We start from the raw sequence: 9,240 nt of genomic DNA, 5'->3' as shown, positions 1-9,240 counted from the left end.
CAGGCTACTACTCTGAAACCATTCACAACATTGGTACTCTCATTCTTTTGATGCAAAGGAAGAGAAGGTTTGGCAGCATATTCCTAAAGGGATCAGATTGCCCTGCTCTCCTCTGGAAGTTTGTTCCATAGCTGGATCCCCTCGACCAGGGCATTTTGTTCCCAGCTCTCATGTGCAGCTTCCAGGGCTTGTTTCCTCCTGTACATGTGTGAAGAGCATTGCTGAAGTATATTAGGTTGTCATTTTCAAAGGTATCCTCATGAGGGAGCCTAAGACTATCTTATCTGGTGTCTCTTCCTCACCCACCAGCATCACCATGAAGAGGGACATCTCTTTGTTTTAGAATTTGTTAGAGCTCACACTAAATCAGGTTAGAATTTTCCTTAGGTCAAACTGAAGCTGTTTGATCTCTTTGCAGCATCTCTTTATGCTGCATCCCTTCTTTTCTCCTTTGCCTGTGCTGTGTCTGTTTGGATTTTTACCTCTTCAAGTCAAGGAATTTGCCTGTAAAGTATCATACACACCAATGGTGCTATATAAATAATACTCCAATCAAGCAAGCAATGTTTAATCATTGATAAGCATACCCTCTTGTTAAAATGCACAGCACTTTATTTATTCTTGGTTGCAGCGTACACAACACTTAGCTTCTCTTCTCACCTACATTAAACTTGATATTCACAGCAGTTGGACCATAAAGGAGAGGAGTAGGGGGAGGGACACATGGGGAGGAACTTATGTTGAATCACTGCTAGGGTGACCAGATGGTAAGTATGAAAAATCAGGATGGGGTGGGGGGTAATAGGCACCTATATAAGACAAAGCCCTGAATATTGGATCTGTCCCTATAAAATTGGGACATCTGGTCACCGTAATCACTACTTCCACACCTCCTTCTAAAGAAGATGGCATAACTTTGTTGTGTTTGTGGCTATTGAGTGCGAGATCCTTGAACAATTTCCAGTTTTCATGAAATACTCCTTCATTAATTTTTTTTTTTTTTAAAAAGAACATCAGGGTTAAAAGGGACCTCAGGAGGTCATCTAGTCTAACTCCCTGCTCAAAGCAGGACCAATTCCCAGACAGATTTTTACCCTGGTTCCTTTGATGGTCCCCTTAAGGATTGAACTTACAACTCTAGGTTTAGCAGGCCAGTGCTTAAGCCACTGAGCTATCCCTCCCCTTGTGTGGCCCCACTTATTCTAATAATTGCTTCTCATTTTGGCAGCGTGGCCCTTTAAAGTTTCAAACATGCAAATTGCTGGTTGATACCACATTCTGGTTGCAGAAAGTAGATGTAACTAGACCATGATCACCAGATTCCATTTTTTAGGTCTGTTTGTCCTGGGCTCCAGTGAGATTTGGTGATCTGCAACAGATCTGCACCAGTACCTCACCTTTAGTTTGACTGGTTAGAAGTTTAATCCATAAGCATTTGAGGTTCTGCATTGTATATGATTAACAACTTTTATATAAATTGCCATCTCAGCCCCTTTTCTGGCCATTCCATCCTTACAGAACAATTTTAACCATCTACACCTCTACCCCAATATAACGCTGTCCTCAGGTACCAAAAAATCTGACAGCGAAATAGTAGTGTAACCACAGTAGCATTGGCAGTGGCATGGACTAAGTGCTCCGAGTAGAAATCTTCCTGGCCCACACAGGTATGTACTCAGGGGCTAACCCATGTCGCCAATGCCTGTGTTACTACAGCTCATTACTATTTTTAGCACCTTAGCTCGATGAGAGCTAGAACGTGTAAGTCTACTTGAGCTGGGAATAATACCCCGACCTCCAAGTGTAGACATAGCTTAAAACTGGACACAGTATTCCAGTAGTGATCACACCAGTGTCAAATACAGAGGTAATATAACCTCCTTACTCCTACTCAACACCTCCTTGTTTATACATCCAAGGATCACATTAGCCTTTTGGGCCATAGCATTACACTGGGAGCTCATGTTCAGCTGATTATCCACAAGGACTCCCAAGTCTTTTTCAAAGTCACTGCTTCTCAAGATAGCATCCCACATCCTGTAAGTATGGTCTGTATTTTTTGTTCCAGATGTATGACTTTACATTTTGGCCATATTACACATATTGTTTGCTGGTGTCCAGCTTACCAAGCAATCCAGAGCTAGTGTGAGTATGTCTGCTTGAGCTGGGAATCACACCCCTAGCTTCAAGTGTGGATATAGCCTTAGTGACCACAATTCAAGAAGGATCCTGGTAAATTGGAGAAGGTTCAGAGGGAGCCATGGCAATGATTAAAGGATTAGAAAACATGCCTTGTAGTGATAGGCTCATAGAACTCAATCTATTTAGCTTAACAGAGAGAAGATTAAGGGATGACTTGATCACAGTGTCTGAGTAGGGAGCAATTATTTGATATTGGGCTTTTTGTTGTTTTAGACAAAAGTGCAACAAGATCCAATCCCTGGAACTTGAAGGTATCTCAGACTGGAGATAAGGCACACATTTTTAAAAGTGAGGGTATTAAATAACCAGAACAACTTACAAAGGTTCTGATGGATTCTCCACCTCTGAAAATTTTTAAATCAAGACTGAATATTTTTCTATGAAACATGCTGTAGTTCAAGCAGGAAATAATTCAGGGGAGTCTAATGGCCTTTGTTTAACAGGAGGTCAAACTAGATAATCATGGTGGTCCCTTCTGGCCTTATAATCTAGGAATAATTTCTGTTTTAGGTAACAATAAAAAGTGTTTACAAAATGCACAAGCATACAATTGCCAGAGAATAAACTGTTTATGCATGAAGCTTCTAGACAACAAAAAACAATATTAAATTATAATAAGATGCAAAAGCCAAAGTATCTTTATATACAAGTATTACAAAACTAGAAGGTACCGGCTCCGTACATGCAGGGCACAGTATCAGACTAAGCTTATGAATGATCTCTCATCTCAGTCACTGACTGAGCAGATGGAGAGCTCAGTTTTTGCCAGTCCTGCAGGGATATGGCTATAGTGGGTATTAAGCAATTTTCCTAGTGCCAGCTTCTGCAGCATGGCAAAGTTTCTTCTGAACAGGTGAGCAAGTCACAGAGACTGAGGGTAAAATCCTGATCTCACTGAAATCAGTGGGAGAAATTCAACCCAGAGACATAAGGTAAAGAAGGTGTACAAACTCTGTAGCATTTAGAAGGAAAATTCTAGTCTTGGCAGGTGATTTCTAATAATTGTAATGGGAGTTATGCTTGTACACTGAGATGAAAATGTACTGGGCATCTTAGAATGCAGAGCCCTTGAGTACTATATAATTTTACCTTAAACTGCTTTCTTTACTAAATTCTACAGTAGTTTTCAAAAGATAGAACAGCTCTTGGATGACAGGCAGCTTCTGATAATGAAATTCAGATTATATCTGTCTACATAGCTAATCTAATCTAAAGGTTTCATCTGCTGCCCATCACTGTTGTGTCTGAGGCACCCTCCATGTTAAAATAATTAGCAACAGTAAAGTCCCTACTGGATTTCATGCACCCTTTCCATTGACCCTTTTCAGGGTCAAAACTCTGCTTGGCATAGTGTAGTTTATCTGTGTGTGGGGGGGTGTGTGTGTATGTTTGTTTTAGCTTGTTAGATTTTATTGACTTCCTCTTTTTGTTTGTTTGTTTGTAGGAAGTTGAGATGGAAGGGAGCATCAATGAAGTCAGTGTCATTCTTATGCTGGAAAGGCCTTTTCAAAGAGGAACATATGGCAGCATTTCCTGAAGATAATCAGACTGGCCTGCTCTCCTGTGGAAGTTTGTTTCATAGCTGGATCCACTTGACCAAGAATGCTTTGTTTCCACTTTTCATATGCATTGCCCTGGGCTTTGTTTCCGCCTTTAAATGTGTGAAGGTCACAGAAGTAGTGGCTCCTAAGGAGGTGCTTCTACATTGCTGGACCATATTAGGTTGTCATTTCAAAGGTGCCCTCACGAGGGAGCCTAAGAGCCTCCTATCTGGTATCTCACTTCTTTCCCTCAGCTAACAGCACCAATAAGAAGAGAGCAATGTCTTGTTTCAGAATTTGTTTAGAGTTTGGAATAGAACAGGTTAGAATTTTCCTTAGCCAGGAAACAAGGTGTGACACAAACCCAAGCTGCTCAGTCTTTTTGCTTTTATGCTGCATCCCTTCATTCTTTCCTTGTCTGAGCTGTGTCTATTCAGATACAAGGTAGGTGAGGTAATATCTTTTACTGGACCAACTTCCTGTTCAATAAAATGTATTACCTCACCCAACTTGTCTCTCTAATATCCTGGGACCAACATAGCTACCATAACACTGCATACAACAGTGTCTGTTCAGATTTTTAACTCTCTAGGGCAGGGACTTTGGCTGCAAACAACCATGCAGACCAATGGAACTATGTAAATAATAAATGATAAAAATTAATAATAGTCCAATCAAGCAATCAGTTTTTAATTATTGAGTAGTATAACATATCCTCTTGTTAATATGGATAGTGCTCCAGTTATTTAAATATAGATTGATTTATTTATGTTTGCAGTATACACTTACTATATAACAAATAGACAATTTCCAGAGCCTACTTTTGGGTCCCACTGAAACAATAGTTGAAATTTGCTTGGGCTGGTACAGGACCTCCAGTTTGCAGGAGAAACAACTTTTTGAGAGTAATTTTGTGCAGGTAGTGAGCCCCTTCCCATTAGTCCTGCATGTCTGTGGTGCTTTGCTATAGGTGGTCAGCTACTTGTGATTAGCAGTCACAACTCTACTCTGCCTTTATCATGTATGGAATGAGTCTAAGGGGCAGTGTCATAAGAGAATGAAGCTCACTCCAACAGTGCGGTGAGGTCTGAGAGGTGTAGAGTTCCTCTTTTTAGTTCTTTCTCATTTCTATCAGAGCTATCTGAGCTGCTCCTGCAGTGTTCAGACCGCAGCAATTGGCAACAAACCAACCGCCAGTGGTGTGAAAGGAAGTTGAAGTTTGTGATCAGTCAAAGAGAAGGATGCTGAGGAGTTCTATGTGACCAAAATGATCATCTGAGTCCAATATAAACCCAGCAGGAGCCTGATTATCACAATCTCCATCTCTAAAGAATACTGAAATTCTATGGCTTGCATTACCAGATCAGCTTAGAGATGACCGCAGTGGACCCTTCTGGCCTTTAAAATCTATGAGCGTCATTAGAGTTATGGGACAAAGTGAAGGAGAAATAATATGGTATCACACACAGGTTTTGGAACTGTTTGGTAGCATGTGGCTCTATTAGCAGTCAATAGTGGCATTTCTTATTTCTTCTCCTCCCCCGCCCTTTTTCAGTAAAAGATGATTCTCTCGCTACTAATAATCGCAGGATCAGTAGCCAATAACCCACAACTGGCAAGTAGGGTTAGGGCAAGGAAACCCAAGACCCTTGGATTGAGAAAGGAAACATAATGGCTACAATTTTCTAAAGCAACTACCAGTTAACCGGAACTTTAAGGGTTTTTTTAATGCCATAGCCTCATGGCCAAACAACATGATATTTCCCCTTTATCCTGTAATTGGATAATAAGTTACTTTATGGCAATGGAAACAATTAAAACCAAGAGGAATTTTACAATCTCCTCCTTGGATAACAAGAGCAGACTAAAAACACTGGTAATACATCCAAAAGAAATTCAGTATAATTTTCTTCAGTGAGGTTTACAGTGTAGTGTTAGGAGGTTCAGCTAACCCCCTTATGAATCTCTCATTCTGTTTCCTACCCAAGAAAGATGTTCCCAGGCAGCTTGCTTGTGTACTGATCTTATTCAAACATTTCCCATGTAAAAAAAGTGAAGCCAAAAATATGCAATTCAGCTGTAAGTGCTGCCTACAAAAGCAGACACATTAGCTAGAAAGGTTATTAACTAAGACTCAGCCTTCTGGTCTGCATTGCCTCCATAGCCAGATATGACTCCTTGGGGGATGCTAATGAGTTACTAAATCAGTCAGGGCTTGATAGGGACATTCAGGCACAACCCTGCTTTGGGGGTGGGGTGAAGCCCACATTCCCCAGGGGGGACTCTGTCTCAGAGATGCAGAATGACTCCTGGGGCTCCTCAGTGCACAGGGGGAGCATGTGGGATGGCTGCTATCTTGGCTGACACATCAGGGATTGAACTGGGAACGTCCAGAACTGAAAGCATTTGTTGAAGTTCCCTAGGTGGAGCTGTAAAAGACTTATATTTTCTGTGGCTCAGGCACAGCAAGGGTACCTGTAACAAACAGGTTACACACACTTAAGGTTATACCACCTCATGAAGTGCAGCCTACTCCCCACATATAGCCAGCATATAAAGGGCACAAAGCCATGACTTCACCTCCTTTTTACTCTTCCTAGCTCCCTTTGAGGTTTGGGAACCCTTAGCACCCTGGCAAGATTAGTGGAGGAATCTGAAGTCCACTGAGGAAGGACTGCAATTCTGGTCAGCCCTTATGTGGGCCTCACAAGGTAGGGAAATATTCTCATAACTTCCTATCCCTGCTTGGTAACTTCAACAGTTTTAGGACATGTGCCCCTTGTCTTCTTTATCCACTGGTGCTGGCTGCTGAATGATGGAGACAGCTCCCTCATGAGGCTGTTGTATCAATCTGTAGATGTTCTGTCCCTACACCAAATTGAACCTGATGGAATTACACCAGGGGTTAATTTGGCCTCAAGTTTAGTTTGCAGCAGAGAACTCTGCTGGGTGGGACAGTGTTTTGTACAGTTTGGAACCAAATGAGAAGAAATGTACAGTGTTATGATTACATAGAAGACTTATGTGTAGACAAAATATAAAGACTGCCTACTGTCCAGGGACATTTGTGTGCAGTGCATGATATTTATAAGCTATCTTCTTATTTACCATTCAGTTATGTCATTCAATTATTGCTGCCAGTATACAGCCAAATCCTCTCTGCCTATATGTAGCTATAGATGGCTATCTGAAACTCAGAATGAACAGAAGTGAAGACTTTCCTGCTCTTAAAATGTACGATAATCTGTATAATCTGGTTTTATATCCTGAATATAAATACCATTCTTCTCTCTTGCTTTTTTTAGGGAGAGTGTGAGGGAGAAGAAACTATTGTCTGGCACAATGGGGGTTGAAGAAAATGTTTGGGTACAGCTATCTCCACCTTGCCATACCTTCAGCCAATGCCAGGCTTGGAGGGGTGTGGGGAGAAGAAAAGAAAGGAGTTGGGGGATGACTGGTGAGGAGGCAGGGGCTCTCTGTCTGCCTGCCTGTAGGGATGAATCAGTGACCTACCAGCCAGCGCAACCACTTAAGGCAAGTAAAGCTTCCCCTGCCAAGGGGAGCCTGCAAATAAGCCCCAGCTGTGAGGGCAACTGGATTAGCAGGGCCATGGCCCAAACTAAAGAAATGTGTAGGAATTAGTCCAGGGAAACTGGTCTTGACTACTAATCCTGCCCCTCATCCCCAGGAGGGAGACTCATCTCCCTTGTTTAGGAGTTAAACTACACAAGGTCCTGGGCTGGGACCCAATGCAGAGGTAGGGCCCAGGTCCCCCTATCACCCCCTCTGGCCTTTCAGACTGCAAGACCAGCGATCTAGCCACTAAACCACTCAAGACCCTAGCACAGGGAACAATGACACATTATTTCCCCTACTTGAATATAAATTCCAGTCTAAGGGTATGGCTACACTACCCACTGGATTAGCGGGTTGTGATCGATCTATCAGGGATCGATGTATTGTGTCTCATCTAGATGCAATACATCGATCCCCAAACACGCTCCCTGTCGATTCTGGAACTCCACCAGGGCGAGAGGCAGAAGCGGAATCAATGGGGGAGTGGCGGCCGTCAATCCCGCGCTACGAGGACACGAAATAAGACAATCTAAGTTGATCTAAGATACGTCGACTTCAGCTACGCTATTCTTGTAGCTGAAGTTGTGTATCTTAGATCGATCCCGCCCCCCAATGAAGACCAGGCGTAATATGCACATTCATTGTTCTGACCATCAGATCACATACACAGAATCCTCTTGCTTTTTTTTTTCTTTTAGAGGAAGTTGAGCTTCTTTTCTTCTTCCTGTCCAGAGTCACAAGCTGAAACATTATGGAAGTCCTTCTTTTCATGCATGCAGATTTGTCTTCTGTGATCCCTGCCAGAGACCAGCTAAGAATGTGCACCCTTTGTTACAATTATTTGTCAGCCCATCTCCCCTTTCCCACCCCAGCCTGCCTGTTTGTGCCAGCCACATGTTAGTCTTGTCTTGTCTTTCAGGTTGCAAAGTGTTTGAAGCTTGTACAGAGGCTAGCGTAAGTGGGGCCCAACCTTTCGGTGACCTTTAGATGCTACCATAATATAAATGTTTAATAATAATTAATAATCTGTGGACTTGGGCCAAAATTTTAAACACGATGTGCCTAAATTAAGTCTTCTGTATCCATATTTAGGCACCTCGATCCAGACTCTCAAAGCTATTTAGGTGCCTATCTGCAAGTGATTTCAATGGGAATTAGGTGCTTAAATACCACTGAGGATGAAAAGCCTAAATTTATAGCCTGATTTTCAAAAATGTTGAGCACCCATTGAAGTCAATGGGAACTGCTGAGTGCTCAGCACTTTTGAAAATCAGGCAAAATTATTTAAATATCTAAATATGAGTATAGAAGCCTTAACTTAACCACACAGTTTTGATAATCTTGTCCTTAGTCTCTAGACTCATTGCATGCACTCTCTTGTACCTGGACTCAGAAGTTTCTAGAAAACATAGATATGATTAAGTATATTTTATGTATTTAATCTACTTTTTCCTGCTAAGGATATGAAGAAAGATGTCTTATGTTCATGCTTATGTATTTTTTAAAGTCTTTTTATTTTTGTATCAAATTTATTAGAAAGAATACATTTCTCTTCTTGGGTGCTGTATATTAATGTTCTATTTCAGTTTTTCTGGGATCTTAATCTTTCAAATCATCACATCTGATGATTTGTAGCATCACATCTGATTCTACAAAGTCAGTTTGCCACAGAAATGGTTTTCTATAATTTAATATTGGGAGCTTTCTTTGGTGTAAAGGTCTACAACCCCTCAACTGACAGCAGATTTAAAATGGCAGGAGTAGAGATGGAAAGTGAAAATAATGGGTCAACCCAAGTAAGTAAACAGAATTACAATATTTGCTAATAAAATAGAAGATAATGTTTTATCAATATCCAGACTGAAGCAATGTAGTTCTCAGTTCATTTTAATGAATCTCAACTTCCAAGCCTAATTTTAAC

This window comes from Chelonoidis abingdonii, chromosome 3, assembly GCF_003597395.2.
Source record: "Chelonoidis abingdonii isolate Lonesome George chromosome 3, CheloAbing_2.0, whole genome shotgun sequence".
Classification (NCBI taxonomy): domain Eukaryota; kingdom Metazoa; phylum Chordata; order Testudines; family Testudinidae; genus Chelonoidis; species Chelonoidis abingdonii.
Note: the sequence above shows the minus strand (reverse complement) of the source record.